The following is a 17,238-nucleotide window of genomic DNA, read 5'->3' on the forward strand; positions in this document are numbered from 1 at the left end:
AGACCCTCCATCCTAAGGTAGGACTTTATCGCAGTACTTTGATGCCACAGTTACAAAAGAGGACTGTGTACAATAAACTGTTTACTGTATTTTCTTATTTTAAATGATTGTCAAGTCTATCAGCAGAAAGCTTAACTTCTTAAAGAGGAGGAAGGAAGCAATTTGCTAAACACTCAGAACACTGATGCAGAGCTACCTCTGAGCCAGCAGCGTGTGACTGCTTGGAAACTGTCTATGCCAGCTGGCCAGACCTACAGGAGGAAACATTGGATGATGCTGAGGATTCCTGGATTCATTGATGGAAGCGGTTTCGTGAGGCAAGGAAACTGTAAGGTAGGATATGCAGTAACTTCCACTGACAAAATAATCAAAGCAAAACCATTACCTGTGGGGACTACTTCTCAGAAGGCTGAAATTTCCTTGATGAGAGCCTTAAATATATGCGCATACTGTAAATATACATTTTGGGGTTGTACATGCTCATGGTACCATCTGGAAAGACCAAGGATTCTACCAAAGAGCGTGGCTACTACACACTGTAAAGGGCATGAGCAAGTAACACTGTACAGGAAATCAGGAAGATGGTGAATCAGGTGGTGAAACAGACAGCTGAAGGAAAAGAAATTGGTGAACTGGCTTTAATTCCAGGCAGTAAACTTCAAATCTCTGAACCTGAGTCAGAACCTGTAAAATACTGTAGAGATGAATCTAATGAATGATTTAGAAGGGAAGAGAGCAAGCTGACGGAGGGGTGCTTACCCAGATGGACACTGTTGTGCCCCTTAGTATCTTATGGAAATGGGTTCTAAGGGAACATAATAAAAAATACTGGGGGGAAGACGCTTTGTAAGTATTAGAACAAAGGAAATGTACAATCCTAGTACCAGAAACAGTGTACAAGCAGGGCCTATTGGAGAAGGGAACCTTCCAGGGCAGCAATGTCAAATAGACTTTTTGGAGCTGCCAAGAAAAGGGGGGAGGTGGGTTCTATGTTCTAACCAATACCTTTTCAGGCTGGCCAGAAGCATTCCCCTGCAGGATCAGTAAAGCCAAGGAAGTGACCAAGGTATTGCTGCAGGAAGTATTTCCAAGGTTTGGGGGTCCTGCAACAACATCCTCCAGCTGGGGAACTCGCTTTATTGCAAAGTTGGTCTCATAGGTAAGCAAGCTATTGGGGATAGACTGGCAATTGCACGCATCATACAGACCACAGGCAAGCGGTCAGGTAGAAAAGATGAATCACTTAAATTACAGATTGCAAAGCTGGGCCAGGAAGCTGGAGTATCCTGGCCACAGTCGTTGCCTTTGGCACTTCTGAGGATCAGAATGAAACCTAGAGCCAAAGAGGGGTTAAGCCCTTTCCAAATATTGTATGGAAGATTGTGTAGTACAGATGGGAATCTCTACCCAGATAGGGAACAAAGTACTAACTCAACATGTGATAAGCCTATAGAAGCAGCTCTGGGAAATAGAAAAACTGGTTTTGGGAACTAGGGCCCGAGGCCTTGATGGACTGGTACATGATGGTTTACTGGGAGAATTGTGTATATTAGACCTCTTTCAGATCTGCCTTTGGAGCCGAAGTGGGAAGGACAGTTGCAAGCACTTCTAACCACCTACACGGCAATCGGAATCAAGAAGGTGCCTTTGTGGATTCATCACTCCTAGGCAAAGAAGGCCTCGGATCTCAGTGGACTGCTACCCCAAGGGACCTCTGAAACTTATGATGAGAAAACAGAATGCTTAATATTTGTCTAATCTGCATAATTTTTACTCTTGCTTTAGCTTGGCCAGAAAATACCTACATAAAGCTAACTGAAAAGCTTACTCAAGCTTTGAATGTTTCAGATTGTTGGGTATGTACAGCCCTTCCCAGAGGCCAAGGAGGGGGTGCCAGTTTATGGAGCAGTTGCAGTAAACTGGATAATAGCAGATTGTGTAACAAATCAGATGGAAAATGATGGAGAAAATTGTAAATATGGGGAGGAAATCCCTGATTTGACTTATCAGTTGTTAATAACTCTGTGGGGTTTATAGCCCTAAAATGAGATGGAAAGTCCTGTTCCTTGTCCTGGACTCTGGAAAAACACAGCTGGTAGCTGGAAGGGAGTTTGTTGTCATGATACTAGGATGGAGGAAGAACAGCTTGTCCTGCTTTGAAATATAGGTTGTGATAATGTGGAAGGTTGTGATAATGTGGAAGAGAGACATGCCAGCAAGATGTGGGGTGCTGTTAAATCTTTGTAAATAACGCCAGGTGGCTTTTATATAATGGATTTTTACTAACAAATAAGCTAATTGTATAACCATTTGTCAGCAATTAATGGAACAGTGTAAAAGAAGAAAACAGAATACAATAAAGTGGACATCAGTAGCATTCATATTGAGTGTATTGCTGTCTCATTCTTACATAACACCTGGTTCATTTTTATAGATGGGGATAGAACAGCGCAAACCCTATAAATGTCAGCTGAAGGAATCTGACAAGTCCAGGGAGTAGATGGGAATATGGCAATTCTGGCATGGTAATTGGAGACAATGAGACAGCAAGGTAGCAAATGTGATCCTAGGACTAACACCGCTACAATGTGGTCCAGAGATAAAGGCGTACTAGATACAGTGGGAATGGGGACTGCATTAACAGCAAGAATGCCTACTAGCCTTCATCCAACAACCACCAGAGACCCTCACCGCACTTGTTGAACACATGCTCAAGAGGGTGGGACTACATGTTAATTACTTCTCAAAATTTGGGCTCATTGTATTGGAATGTAATGAACATCTATACTTCAGCCTTTAAATGCGTAGTTGCTGCTTCTGTTGGTGTGTGAGTTAGGTGGAGCTGTCCTCCTCACACCTGGTGCTGTAATAAACACAGCTGCTTAAAAACCTTAAATGGGTTGCAGAGTCTGATTCTGCATGTCACATGCCACTGAGAAGAACCCGGCCTCATTTGTTTGCCTCCTGCCTCCCTTTAGATATTTCTAAACACTGATCAGATTCCCCTCTCAATAATCTTTTCCTTTCCTCACCGGGGAGATGCTCCAGGCCCTTTATCATCACTGCAGCACTCCACTGGACTCCATCTAGGAGATCCCTGTCTTTTTTGTATGGGAGAGCCCAGAACAGGATGCGGTAGCCTAAGTGTGGCCCCACCAGGGCAGAGCAGAGGAGGAGGGTCACCTCTCAACCTGCTGGCCACACTCTTCTCATTGGAACTGGAAATGTTTACTGGAACTAAAGACTGTATTTGCAAAAAGTAACTGGATGAGGATACAGTGAGTAAAAGTGCAGAAACATACCCCCTGATATTGCTGTAGTGTTTTGTGGCAGCTGCACGCCTGGGCTTAATGAGACTAGCTAAGGCTGAATACTACTTGCTGGAATCCACCTACTGCGCATCATACAGACCCAATTTTTATTTGCAACTCTTCCCCTCGCTTATCTAGTCCATTGCTTTGATTTCAGCAGATGTCTAGCTGATTTACACTTGGAAGAAAGAGAAGCATCAGGCCCAACTTTCCAGGTACCATCAGTAGCAGCACAGGTGTTCTTTGGCTGGTAGCAGCTGGTGCATGCTAATTGGCAGGAAAACAAAATTCATTTCTAGTTGCAAAAAAAAAAAACATCTAAGAAGGGAGATGACTCAAAATAAAGTCTCAGCATATTACAATATGCTCCACAGGCATAAATAACCTGACAAAATGAAATTTTCCATTGCCTTGCACCGCACAATTCAGGAGCTTGAAGTTTGAAAGACAGGAGATCTTAAAATATGCTTGTACGGCAGATCTGCATTAGGTTGCAGAGAAATTATTAAGGAATATGAAAAGACTCGCTCCCTCCCACTCAGAAAACAGCAGAAAGAGAAAACAAAACAACAAAACACCGCAATAACTGTTAAGGAAACTATGATCACTGCGCCCTGGAAGCGTTGCTTAATTAGCCATCTACCTCCTAAGATACTATTTGATAAGCTACTATAACAAGCAATTTGCCCAAGCAAAATACTCTCTAGACGTAAAAAGCACTGACCGCTACTAGAACCAAGCAGTCTGGGCAGCTGGGAAATAGACTACTGCAGATTCCAGCATGCTTGCGCATTAGTAAGGGAAAAGACAAACCACATGCTGGAACTGACTGGTGATTTGAAAGGGGAGGGACATGAAAATCAACGATCAGTTAAAGACAGAATGAAACGCTTACGTGGGGTACGGTGCCCCGTGTAAATTATGAGACAATTTTGAGGCAGGGGAGATTCGGGAGAGTGTTAAACATAATTAGACATAAAAAGACAATGAGTAAGGAAGTTTGTACACTGAAAAGAAGAATATGTGAGTACGTGTTGGAATCCTGTTTCTAGAACAAGAGTTCAGCTCTCGGACTCACAAAGCACCTGGACTAGGAAGAATCATTATGTTCTATGATTCCTTATTTCCATATAATAAGACATCGATAGCAAAGGCAGAGACTATTATTTCGAATGTATCTTTGTCTAAGTAGAGAGACAAATGTTACCCACAACACTGACCTCACATCAGTGTAATACTCCACATATAAAGGAAGATAGAAAACAAAATGCCGAGGAATCAACTAAAACAAATGAGCGTGAGAGCAAAGTAGGTATTCTGGTCAAGATCACGATGACTACCGTGAGCTTTATCTGCTGAGAATACGAAGGACGTTTGAAACGCCGCATGTAACAACACCGGATTTGTTAATCCAGCGGTCACAACAGCAGACTCTTTATGGAGAAGAGATGCCTCGGAGTGACTCATTTCAGAAGGGATTTGTGGCGAACACCTTCCAACACGGCCCATTTACCTGGCTACGCTGTACTTACAGAAGTACCTATTGTTCTGACTTCCTCAGATCATAAACCGCAGAGAACCCAGTCACATCAACGCCATCGACACAGCTGGTACGAGTCGCGCAAGGGTGCCGGCGTTTATTTGTGACTACGCTTAGAAATAGAAACGCCTCACAACTACACAAGAAGTCACGCAGCTGGCTGCAGAGAGAAGGTGTGAGAGAGGCCACTGACTAAATTATTGAAATATACACCCTAGAGAGCACAGCCTATTCAGAAAGTCTCGCTTGATACAGATACTTTGGGCCATTTGGAGAATGAAAGCATAGCAAGTACTCTTGAGATACCATGTACGACATCAACGTGACAGAAGAATGTGTGGCAGGACATGTGTTCGCGACTGCGCAATTTTGAAACGGAATCACAAAATATATCCTCAGACAGAAAAATTCAATTCCAATCTAGCTTTAATGCTGTCATTTCTTGAATACCAGGTAACCTATCGATCTGGTGCATGCCTTTCCTTCTCAGAGGACTTTTAGGAAATCATGTATACTGAATATATGAAAAGTTTCCCTTAAAGCACGATGCTTTTGAACCGAAGTGCTGTGCTTAAGTGGAGTGAAATGTGACAGCCATTGCTTTTTTAAGCAGACTTTCTCCAGTTCCAGTTAAAAAAGCTTCTTTCTGTAGGATTTGTTTATGTTCCCAGATGTTCAAAGTAATTAAAACGTCACCTGCCAAAGATTTATCTACTTGTCATTTATGGTTGCAAATCAAGGAACAAACATGCCTTTTAGCAAATGCCTCTTCTTAAAGTACAGGAAAGGATGTAAAAGAATGGAATACCGCAATCTTAAATTTCACCTAGAAGTGAAACGGCACAATATCTCCGGGCATTTCGGAATAATATTACAACAGATGGAACCTTCCTAAAAATTCAGCAGCCTCCAGGACAACGAATAAACACGAGGGGGCACATTTTTAACTACGGTTGCTTAATATTCTGCTTTTACAAGGAGCGCAACACACAAATTCCAACACTTCCGCAAGCAAACACACGGAGCCCTGTAAACTCCGTGAATAAGTGATCGTTGTTGCTGGCAGGAACGTTCGCCACATCGTTCCCAAGATGTGGAAACAGAGCTCAGACTCAGCGCTACTGAGGAGATTGCTATTGCTCTCTGCTATCATGGAAAAGTACGCGTGCACGCGTGCAAAGTCTAGAAACACTGTAAAAGTCTGTCAAATAAACTGACAAACGAGTACCTACTCCCACTGACGGGATGGCGGTCCGAGTCACGGCTAACCTTAGTTCTGCTCACACTTTTCTGTCCCGTTTCACTTCAAGGTTTCTCTTTGAAGGACTATCAGCAGCTTCAGACAGCGATACCGTATCACTGTATGCAAGCATGCTTTGAGTAATTCAGTTGGGACTGAACACTGTTCAGGTTTACCACATTCTTTCGTTCAGAAGGAAAGAATGACTGCTGCAAACCAAACAAAGTATTTGCCTTTATGCTGTCACAAAGATGAATGTAGCTGAAAAGTATGGAAACTTTCCACGAGGCTTTGTAACACAGCAACGAAAAGTGGTGTCTGTTTTTTTTCCCCTTTATTTAAGAAGGTGGGAATAAATTCACAGTGGAAGGCACAGAATTAAACTCATTCTGATCTTCGGCATCTGGATTAGACATTGTAAACTCCCCAGAGGTAACGTGGACAACTCTGTGAATGTTTCATGCTTTCATGTTTTCCGACTTTTCATATGTCTGAAAAGGAACTTTTCAAGCTCCGTAACGTCTACTTTGTCTGGGTATGCTAAGCCTCAAGGTTTTGGGGTAGCTGTCAGGGCTCTGGGCTGGCCCAATAGGCAGCCCAGCTGCACTAACGAATCGATCACCTCCACGTGCTGGGGGCTGCCCACGCACAGCTGCGCCCTGTTGGGAGCCCAGGGCAGGGCCCGCCCTCCAAGCCTCTTAAACCCCACCGGAGGCTGTTGGGAGCCACTGGGGGTTCTCTGAGCTCTCTGTAGTGGGAGGCTGCTGGGCTTGTGTGCTGCTTTTTGGGTGGCTGGTGGTGCTGCTATTGTTCTGCTTTTTGGCTGTGGGGCTCATCTGCTCTTTTTTAGAGCTTATGTAGGGTTGTTGCTTCTAGGCTTTGATGCTGTTCTTTTTGAGGCTGGTATGGGGCTGTTATTACTGGGCTCCCCTCTTTTTACAGCCAGCACAGGGTGGCTACTGTTCCGCTCGCACTGCCTGCTTCAGGGCTAGCACAGAGCCACCGCTGGACTCCCTTTTGCTTTGTTGCACCTATGTGATGCTTCTGTAGTCTGGTTTGTATTCTGCCTTCTTAGGGAGGCTGGGTGGCTTGCAGGTGCTGCAGGCCCTCCTGCTTGTGGTGATGGAGGTGAGTAGGATGGGGCTATGTCCCTTAGCCTGGAGCTGCTGGGGGTGAGCAGCAACTCAAAGGGCTGGTTTTTTTTCTTCTGTAAGAAAAAAGAGGTTTACTTTTTTAACTTGTTTTTTTTTGTTGTTGTCTTCAGTTCCAGACTGAGGAGTACAGGAGGGCCTCTTGCAGCAAGGATCACTCCAAACCTGTGGTGAGTTCTGGTAGCGATGGGACCATGCAGGCTGTTTTCTTTGAGGGCCTAGCGGTGTGAGGTCCATCCCATGGCGTGAGGACTGCTGCTGGGGGCTCTCTGCCTGTGGCGGGAGGCTGCTGAGCTCCCACTGTGCTCTTTATGGGGCTGGTGCAGTGGCAGTGCTTGGGTCCCACACTGCTTTTGCTTTGTCCAAGGTAAGTACAGTTCTGGAGGGAGTTCTGGGTGCTTTCAGCCCCTCTTGCTGCCAGCCACGGAGGCTGAGCAGGATGGGGTTGCTGCCCCTGCCCTTCCTCCCTTTCCCTTCCCACAACCTGTTGCTGCTGTGGGTAAGAAACAACAGAAAGGGCTGCTGAAGTGGAAGCAATGCCTGAGGTCAACACTTATTTTGGACTATTTCCACTCCTGCACTGGGCTGAGTGAGAGCTGCTGTCAGGTGTTTAGGCTGGGCCTTAATCCTCAACAGGTGTGTAGTTCTGGCAGCAACAGGACTGAGGAGGTGGTGAGTAAAAGGAAGAGGGCTCCTGTGGCAGGAAGCTTCTGGCTCCTCACCCTGGTCTTCATGGGGCTGGTACAGGGCCACTGCTGGGCTCCCCTTCCTCTTAGGGGACAGCATGGTGCTCCTGCCAGGCTTCCAAGGGTGATTTTTTTTTTTTGGGGGGGGGGGGGGGTCTGGCAGTGGGCTGCTGCTCAGCTCCCTGAGGCTGAGCACAGCCCTGGGCTGCCCTCAGCTCCCCCGAGGTGGTTTTGTGGGTGCTGTGGTCTGTCCTGCTCCCAGCAGTTGTGGGGCTTAGAATGTGGTAATGCCCTGCACCCCCCTGGGTGCCCTGGTGTTGCTGTGGGTGAGAGGCAACACAAAAGACTGTTAAAAGGAAAGTGTGTGGTAACTTGCTTTTTCATCCCCTCCACTGTTTGTTTCCTGTTGCAGGATAAGGGCTGCAGTGAAGTGTTTTCCTGTAAGGATGAGCCTGAATATATGAGTGTCTTCATTGGTGATGGGATGACAGGTGAGTGCTGGGGGCCCAGGGGTATGACCCTGTGTGTAGGGAGGGGGAAGTGGCTGCTTGTGCTGTTCTGCCTTGGTGCTGGAGCTCCTGCTTTGGCAGCTTGTTGTAGGTGGCTGGCAGAGCTCTTCTTCCTGCAGGTCCGGGGTGAGGATCCTGGTGCGATGTAGCTGTTGGTGGCCCTTCAGAGTGAGGTGAGCTCTGTCCTTGTCTCCTTTGGAATGGGGTCTATGGCTCCAGGTGGGTGCTGGGGGACTAAAGTGCCTTTTTTTGTGGAGGTGGTATTGTGCAGGGTGGTTGGGTCCTTCCTGGAGGTGAGGCTACAACCTGTGTTGTTGTGCTTTCCTTTCAGCCTTGAAGGTGTATGACAGCTGGATGGGGTTGGTGTAATGAGGGGTAAGTGGTGCTGCCCCCTGGTGTGAGGGGGGGCCCTTGTACTCCCTTTGTGGGGGGTACAGGGATATAACACCTCTTTTTTTTTTCCTTTGTATTGTGTTGCAATTCATCTTCTGGAGGAAGGCATCCAACCCTGCCATCATCTACCTGTTGGGGAGATGCAGTGATGAGGCTGAGATTTGATGAAGGATGCAGTGTGACCTCTGAGTGGAGGGATGCTGAGCTGACCTGACAGCCAGGCCTTTGGTCTTGTGGTGAGTGGTGCACACTGGTGGTGGCCTGGATGTGGCAGAGCCTTAAGTGCTCTGAGGTCCCTGTCTTCTATTGTTTTGAGCTGTTTGTAGTTTTGGCTTTCTGGAGTGGAATCCTCTTGGCTATAGGGGTGCCAGGTGTGGAGAAGGGTTCCAGTTGTGTTGTTGATGCCTCTTGAAGTGGTGGTTTGTTTGTATTTGTTTGGGTCTGTTTTGTAGGGGGGAGGTGGTGGTGGTCTGCTAGTGTGGAATGTAGGCAGTATGTGTGGGGGGTGGCTGTGAGGTTTGTTTTTTTTTTTGGGTGCTGGAGGCTGGGTTTTGCACTATCTCTAAAGAGATATTTTTTTTTTTTGGTGGGAGGGTGGGTTTGGCATTGTGAGTGGCTCTTTAGTTGGCCCCTCCTGTGGGGGGGCCCGAGGGGGGAGAGTTCCCCAGCTTTGGAGGGACTGAGGGGCTATGTTGGTGCTGGGGTGTTCCTGGGTAGTAGTTGCTACTGCTTGATGTTCCTCCTCTAAAGCTGGAAAGTAGGAGGCAGGGCTTGGAGGAGGTGTGTTCTGAGTTCTGTGTGATGAAGGACTTTTTTTCTAAGCACAGGTAAACTGCTTTCTAAAATATGTTCTCACTGTTATGATCTTGGTCTCTGACTTAAGAGTTGCATGTAACTTACTTTGTCCCAAGGGGCACATTAAGATTTCCTTTTAAAAGACTTTGGATATACAGTTGGAGATAAAAACAATTGCATAGTATGCATTGTGTGTGCACTATGGATGTTACCAGTATTAAAAACCTATGAGAGTTTAGATCATTGTAACAAAAGGGTCTAGCAAAGCAATCCATACCAAAACTTCAGTGGTTTGGGAATTCCATTGCCATAATGATATCAGTTAGAACAAGGAGCCTCAAATTTTACACAAGTAATATGTAAATTGGCAAATGATTTCTGGACACTTGGTGTTTGTCATTTACCAGCTCAAAAATGACAATATTCAGCTGAAGCACAGTTATTCTTTAGCTTCATGAGCCATAATTACCAACACTGCTGATTATTTCAACAGTCTGTGGCTGTTCTCTGTTGATAAAATGCTGCCTTTATTTGCTCATGTGGTTCTTGCATGTACCTCAAAATTTCCCAGGTGCCACCCACTTCCTGTAAGGGCTCCTCGTGTGAGTGCAGGAGCTTAAGCCTCTGCAATAGCTGTCCTCTTCCGATCTGAACAGGAAAATGCCTGGCTATGGGGGTCATATATTTGAAAAAGGGTTCCCAGGAGGCACGAGGCTTTTCCAAAAACTACCAGCTTGCTCTCTTCAGATTCCTAGTAAAGCCAATATGTTCCACACACTTATGCCCGAAGTAATGCTTTGGATTGAGAGGAAATGTGCTGCTCTGTTGCTTTCCACAATCTTTCACCAAACAGTCCTTTTTGCAAAAAAAGAAACCACAAGACTAGAAAAATTCTTCAAAAAACAAGATTAGAAAAATCATTGCAAAACATCCTATCTTGTTGATAGAGTTCCATTAAATTAAATGGCTCTTGGCTGTTTCATACATGACGTATAAAGCAATTACCTGTCTTTTGAGAATGAGATTTTAATCACAGTATTTAAGATACTGATTTTTATGAATTCTGGCAAAGGATTGCATTTAATACATTATAAAAGAAAAACAAAATGTTCACTGTTTATAAAGGGATTTTAAATTTAACTTCTTGAAAAAGTACGTTAAGATAATGGTAATTTTAACTAAGAATCCTGTTTAATGCTCTGTCATTGAGATTAATTTATTACAAGTAGGCAATTAAATTCTATATCTGAGAAGGGAGCTGAGGAAGGCAAATCACGCAAATACTGAATTTGCAAGCCTGAATGAAGCTTAAGTGCTTTCTTTCCAATAGGCTGCAACTAGCTTCCATGTAAATATCACCATTCTAGATAAAAATACCTTTTTCTGAGATAAATACACAAAAGCTTTGATTTTTAACAAGCAAGTGACAGACTTAAGGAAGGGGAAGCAATGTAATGTTATCTCATTACAAGCTCCTCTTCAGAGTCTGCACGTTTTGAGAACTTACCTTTGAATACAGACATTCCTGAAGGGTAGCTTGTTATCTCACTAGACTTTTTTGAATTCAGTTTATCTGCAGTGAGCTGCAACAGTCTTAGACAGGAGGCCTTTTTCAGATTTTAAAGGGTTAGTGGTCTATATTATTCTAAATGTTTGCTTTTAAAAAATACATAATTCCATCTTTGATGCCTAATGCTACAGCACGTGAGTGTTGTGGGCTTTTAGTTTTATGAACAGATTCTTTCATTCAGTTATAGAGACAGCTACCACCAGCTAAGCTCAACTGTGTGTGGCAGTACATCTTCACGTGGGAGTCCAGACCCCCCTCAGGCAGCTGGGCACATCCACAAAAGTCAGAGGAAATGTCTTGATTGTTCCTGGCAGAAAATAAGCCACCTACAGAAGTAGCAATGCTGACAGGTTTTTTTTCTGCTGCATTGGTGATTTACCTTAACGTATACCATGATTGAAACCATTCACCTACTGCTAAACAGAAGTTAATATTAAATTTGTGTTTGTTTTGTAAGCCAGAAGGTGAAGGACAGCAGAACCAGAATATGCCTCATTCAGGGCTTTGGTCCCAGCCACCTGCAGTGTGCTACTTAAAGGTAACCATTAGAATATGAATGACTCCTGCACTACACCTGCTGTCCTCACACGAGTGCTTGCTTCAATGGAATTACAGCTGTGTAAGATGCACCACTGCAAACAAATGACTTACACTTTCTTATGGCTGTCACCTTTGGACTATTTCTAGCTTTCTAAAAGTCTTTTGCTTCAAACCCTGTGGAATGGAGAGTAACTTTCTTACCTCGCTGATAAAAGATTTGGGTGTTTTTGTTTTTTAAACTACTATAATACTAAATGGCTGGGGGTACAGAAGCTTGCTTTTAGCAAGGTAGTAGTGCACCTCATTCTGCAAACATTTTAATACAATCACTGCCGATTTATTCAAATAGTACATGTGCTTGCTTTCCGTAGGCAATGCATTTCATATTTAGCAAGGAGCACAAAGGAAGCTTTTGCACCCTCTGGTTTTACACAGAAACCTGCAGAGTAAGATAGAGAAATACAGTTCTTATCAAATGTGAGAGCAAGACCCGTTCCCTGTCCTGGCTCCTTTATGTCGCAAACAGCTTTCAGGTTCACTGAATGTCCCAGAACAGATAGATTTTAAAAAAAAAACACCTCACTTCTGCAGCCACACCCTGAAGCAGAGTGCCAGCAAGGCCTCTGAAAACACTTACCTAGTCAGATCTAGGGTGGCTGGGCAAACACAATCATAAAAACACAAGGCTAGCACGGTTCAAGGTAGTTTCCAGACACAGCCCAGGTGGTTGAGCATAATTCAAGCAAGCAGGTTTTTGAAGCTGTCTGAGTTACGGCACCCTGACTTAGGAAGCCTTCCTAAACATGTACAGTCTACATCTTAAAGTTGTACAATTGAGAGATTTAGCATTAATTGTTGTTTATTTATTGCATTTCCCTCGTCTTTGTTCTGCATTGTCTTTGCCTTGCAGTTTGCATCTGGTTAGCGAGCACAGTGGGACAGGTTTTTTTTCCAAACACAAAGGGACAGAAACAGGATCTTCACAGTGACAAATAAAGAGGGGGGAAGAGAGCTATTGGTTGTACACCCAGAGGCACAGAGGTAAAACTACAGTCCTAAGAATGCATGACAATGAGAAAAAGATCTGTTCTGCAGGCTTCCCGGTAGAGGTAGGATTTTCCCACCGAACACCGAACCCTGAGCCACAGGGAAAGAACCTTACTGAAAGGCTATGGCAACCAGAAACAAATGCAAACCTTCCATCGCAAATCTAAATTATCCACTATGTTACTGTGGTAAGTGAACTGCTCTTCAAAGGTGTTGGGAAAAACTTGAAGTTTTGTACAAACAAGCAAAGAATTTGGGAGCCAAGTGCTCAACTGCAGGGATTCCAATAGCCCCCCAATTGAACTGAACTTGCTTCCCCTGAGCTATAAGCAGTGACAAATGATTTTTGAGAAATCCTTCTGTTTTGAACAGTGCATCTGTTTCAGGACTACTGGTGATAAATGTGTGCAGAGGAAAAAAATAAGAATAGCTCACAGTTGCTTTAGGTTACTGAAGACTTGAGAAGAGGATGAGGAACTCTTGAGACTTCTGATGGAGCTGCATTACTGAGGCATACTATAGTGATGAAAGCTGTACTGTAAGTACTAATCTGGGCTACTCCCATGCACTGGTAGATACTAAATGCGCTCAATGTTCAGGGAAGAAAAAAATCTTAAGTGTCAATAGATAATTCAAAAAAAACCACCTGCTCAAAGCACACTAATGATAAAAAGAAAACTCTTAGAATAAATAAACAGATATCTAAAAAATTAGATCACTATTAAAACATAGTGAGTAAATGTAATAGTGTAACAGCCCTGTTGTGTGTGCAATGGTTATGCTTACACAGCTATTTCTCTATATTGGTACATGTGAAATATAGACACTTTTCCTACACTTGTCTTATGCCACTTACATACATTTTCCAGAGACTTTCATTTAGTATCTAATAGCTGAATTAGTTACGTGTTCACCTGCAAGTCCTTAGTCTATGTAGGCAGACAATTTATTACTTAAAAAATGATTTTAACCACATTAGGTTTTCTTTCCTCTTCTACAGCATGAATTTTAAAAAATTAGAATGAAAGGAGACACTTCTTTAAGCCAGAAACAGTATTAGATCATTTTAGGTCAAGCACAAATAGGAAATGAAATTGTAGGGTAACGTGACTGCAAGTGTTGACATATTCAGACAAGAACAAGCTAGGTCCTCAAAGGCAACTAAACACCAACACACACAGTTCATTTGAAGATCTTGAACATTATGAAATGAAATTATGTTACCTTCTGAGGGCAAGCGCTCTGCACACTGATGCATCAGTGTGTGACTCACAAACCACCAGCGCTTGTATTTTTTTTATTCACTTTCTTTACCTTTTAAAAGGTTACTGTCCATAAAGACACAGTTCAAAGAACTTGAGATATTTTTAGAGAAATCAATTTTTCCTGTGACTACACAGCAACTCTAGTAGCGTTCACCTTTTGCTTTTGTACCCATATATATAATCTAAAACCCACTCACCAAAACAGGAATTTTCCAGTGTTTATATTTCTGTAAGAATTTACATGCTCTTTTATTTTAACATATTAGGTTAACTTCTGGCTTTTTTTTATTTTTGCCAACAAAAAATAGGTAAGAACAATGAGGTGTTCCTATTCTCCCCTGGTCTTTGCCAGAAGAGCTGGCTGTGGCCTGTCAAAATTTATTTACAGTTCTATGCTCTATTACACTTGTTTTGAAAGCCCCTTTTAAAAGTCACTTCATCTTTATAGTTTTCTTCAGTACATCCTTTTATATTTCAAAATGTTGTCTGGAATATGCACCACCTTGCTTTATGGAAGGCGTAAAAGATCCATACAAAGGTTGCAAAAAAAAATACAGTCCACCCCGAAGAGATTTTTCTGTAACCTCAATAGCTTTGTGGAGGAGGTTACAAAATAGCCCAAGTATCCTTTGATAAAACGAACTGTCTAGCACACTTGACCTGTACAATTCTATCACAGCTCTTGCCTACTATTATTTTTGAAAAGGATAATGTGTCATTAAGCCGCCATAAAAATCATCAAAAGTTGTTTTTTCTCCTAAACTGGTAATAGACTTAAAGATCTTATTTCCTACCTCTCTTCTTCATTACTTTGATTATTAAAGAGAGTAGGACATCAGCTGTCTGAATACTTAGTAGCTGTATCTGGCATCACTGCAGCATTTCTGCCTGAGGATCTACAAGCTCTGACCGGGATTCTCTTCACAGCACCTTGAAGTGTTGACATGCCTCTTGCAGAAATGGATAAGTTAGAAGCAGACTTTTAAAGAAAGGACTTTTTTAATTTTGTTGAAAACCTACATGACTTTTACCAAAAAGGGATGCAAAACAGCTTTTTGTACTGCCAGATACTGTAATGCCAATAAAATTCTGACCCTTCTGGGCTCAACAACAGCTAAGAACTCAAGTGAGGCCTTCCGTGTTTTTTTTTTCCATTCTAATTGTTCTAACTAGTAAAGAAGGCCTGCCTCACAAATCAAGAGACTTCATAAATGCTACTGATGGCAGATGTAGTTCAGTGATTAAAAAGCTACCACAAAATTTAAAATTAGGATTTTATTTCATACAGCAATCCCTCATTATTCTTAGCCCCTGTATGAGCAAATGCTCCTTTTTGGGTTCGCATACATGCAGAATTAGATTGGGTACCTGAAGTGGGCTTTGCTGACAAGACAAATGCACGTGGCCACAGAAGCTAGGAATAGACTGGTAGCATGTACATCCACCACAGTAGTAGCCTTCCTCTCCTCCCTTTGTCTACCAAAATTTTTCAGAGACTTCACAGAGGGTTTTTTCCCATACAACTTACATTGCTTATTTGCCAGCACACCTCAGCTCCAAGGTTGTCTGAATTATATAGGTAGATCTTTGGACGTATCTTTATCTCCCCCATCCCAGGAGTGACAGCTGCTAAAGCCAGAAATCTGAAAGCGATATGGATCACGCAGGAAGTGATCAAATGATGAGTAGGAAAAGGGACTTATTTTTGCTATGGGCAATTTTTCATTTATACTCCTGATGAACTCTTCCAGAATTCAAGAAATCAGAGGGTAGGTCAAGAGAACATACAGCTTAAATACTTCCGATAGATCATGCATTTGAAGCATCAGGAAGAGAAACACTAGTAGCCCGCATAGCTGCTCTTAATCGCTGAGTTATAATACAACTCTTTTTAGTTTACCTGGGCTTGTACAAACAATCCCAGAACATTACCTTCTGAAACAGTAAACAGTCTAATGAGAATTCTTAGAATTAGCTCTGCTAATCATCCTCTTTTTAGCCAGTAAAACCAGAGCATTGCATTTTGTGCCCTCCAGCATGTATCACATTAAAAAACAGATCCTGTAAGATTAGCAAAGAAATCTAACTTCTATCAGCACACAACCAAGTTTTCCTACAGGTATGCAGTAAAATTCAGCTGATAAAAAGAAACATCTAATAACGTAGATACTCCTTCCATGCACTTCACCAAATACTCAATCATCCTTTCCGAGAACTAGAAATGCAGCTTGCAAAAGGCTTTTCAGTCCTGATCTTCTACCTCAGCAGAAAGAAGTTGCCCATATCCGTTACAGCTAAACCCAGAGACATACTCCCCTGTTCAGTTTTACCCAAGGGATTAACGACAGAGGTGAAGATATAAACCGCACCTCAGCCCCACAAGTACTCCTACCGTGCCACTGGTGCTTGAGGTTTCCCTGAGAATTTCCCAGCATCCACACTGACATTCAACAGTCACTGCAACTTAAAGACAACCTAAAACCCTGTGTACTGTCGTAACAGTCAACCAGCATAGTTCCCATCTACTACATTTCAAGAAATCCCCAGAAGCCTATCGAGCACTTACTTAGCGTGCTGGTACTCTACAGCAGCATGACACTTCCCAAACTAACTAGCTCACGTGGTGCCTCTTCATTACAATGCTTCTGACCAAGATCATTTATCTTCACATTACATTATACAGCCTTAGACAAACCCATTTCTGTAGGTAAAGGAAACACCTGATGAAGCAAAAGCAGATGAGAAGACAGTATTAGGAACAGACGTTCTGACAGCACAATCACTTCTATTTCTATAGCTCACTCCCACCTTCAAATTCTTCTTTGTCTGTGAGAATTAATTTCAATTAAAATGGGAAAAAAATGCATTGTTCTGCTCCTGTCAGAAAGATAGCACCAACAGCTTAGGAGAGAAGTAGCGAGGAGCGTTAAGAGGCTCTCTTCCCCTACCAAGAAGGATGCAATCCGCAGCTCTTCAGAAGAAGAAACAATAGTACGAATGACAGAGAAGCACCCTATTTCCAAAATCTGCTAGCACTGGAAAATCCCTCAAGTTTGGCAATAAATTTGCCACAGACTTCACCTACAACAAGTGCATTTACAGGTTGTTTCTCTTTTGCGTACCTCAATCGAATATCCTGAGTTGGAAGTGACCCACCAGGATCATAGTCTGACCAACGTCCTGCATTCCTA

General features: G+C 43.1%; 1 protein-coding gene and 1 long non-coding RNA gene across 6 annotated transcripts in view; one reads left to right on the forward strand and one right to left on the reverse strand.

Annotated features, from left to right (window-relative positions):
• The window catches only part of SLC10A7 (solute carrier family 10 member 7), a 151,577-nt gene that overhangs the window by 120,537 nt on the left and 13,802 nt on the right, over nucleotides 1-17,238 (reverse strand). The gene's annotated exons all lie outside the window — the stretch shown is intronic.
• LOC124418360 lies at nucleotides 1,001-2,379 on the forward strand. The gene is made up of 2 exons (XR_006939050.1): nucleotides 1,001-1,159; nucleotides 1,554-2,379. It is a non-coding gene; the product is annotated as an uncharacterized LOC124418360 (long non-coding RNA).

Source organism: Gallus gallus, chromosome 4 (assembly GCF_016699485.2).
Source record: "Gallus gallus isolate bGalGal1 chromosome 4, bGalGal1.mat.broiler.GRCg7b, whole genome shotgun sequence".
NCBI classification, from domain to species: domain Eukaryota; kingdom Metazoa; phylum Chordata; class Aves; order Galliformes; family Phasianidae; genus Gallus; species Gallus gallus.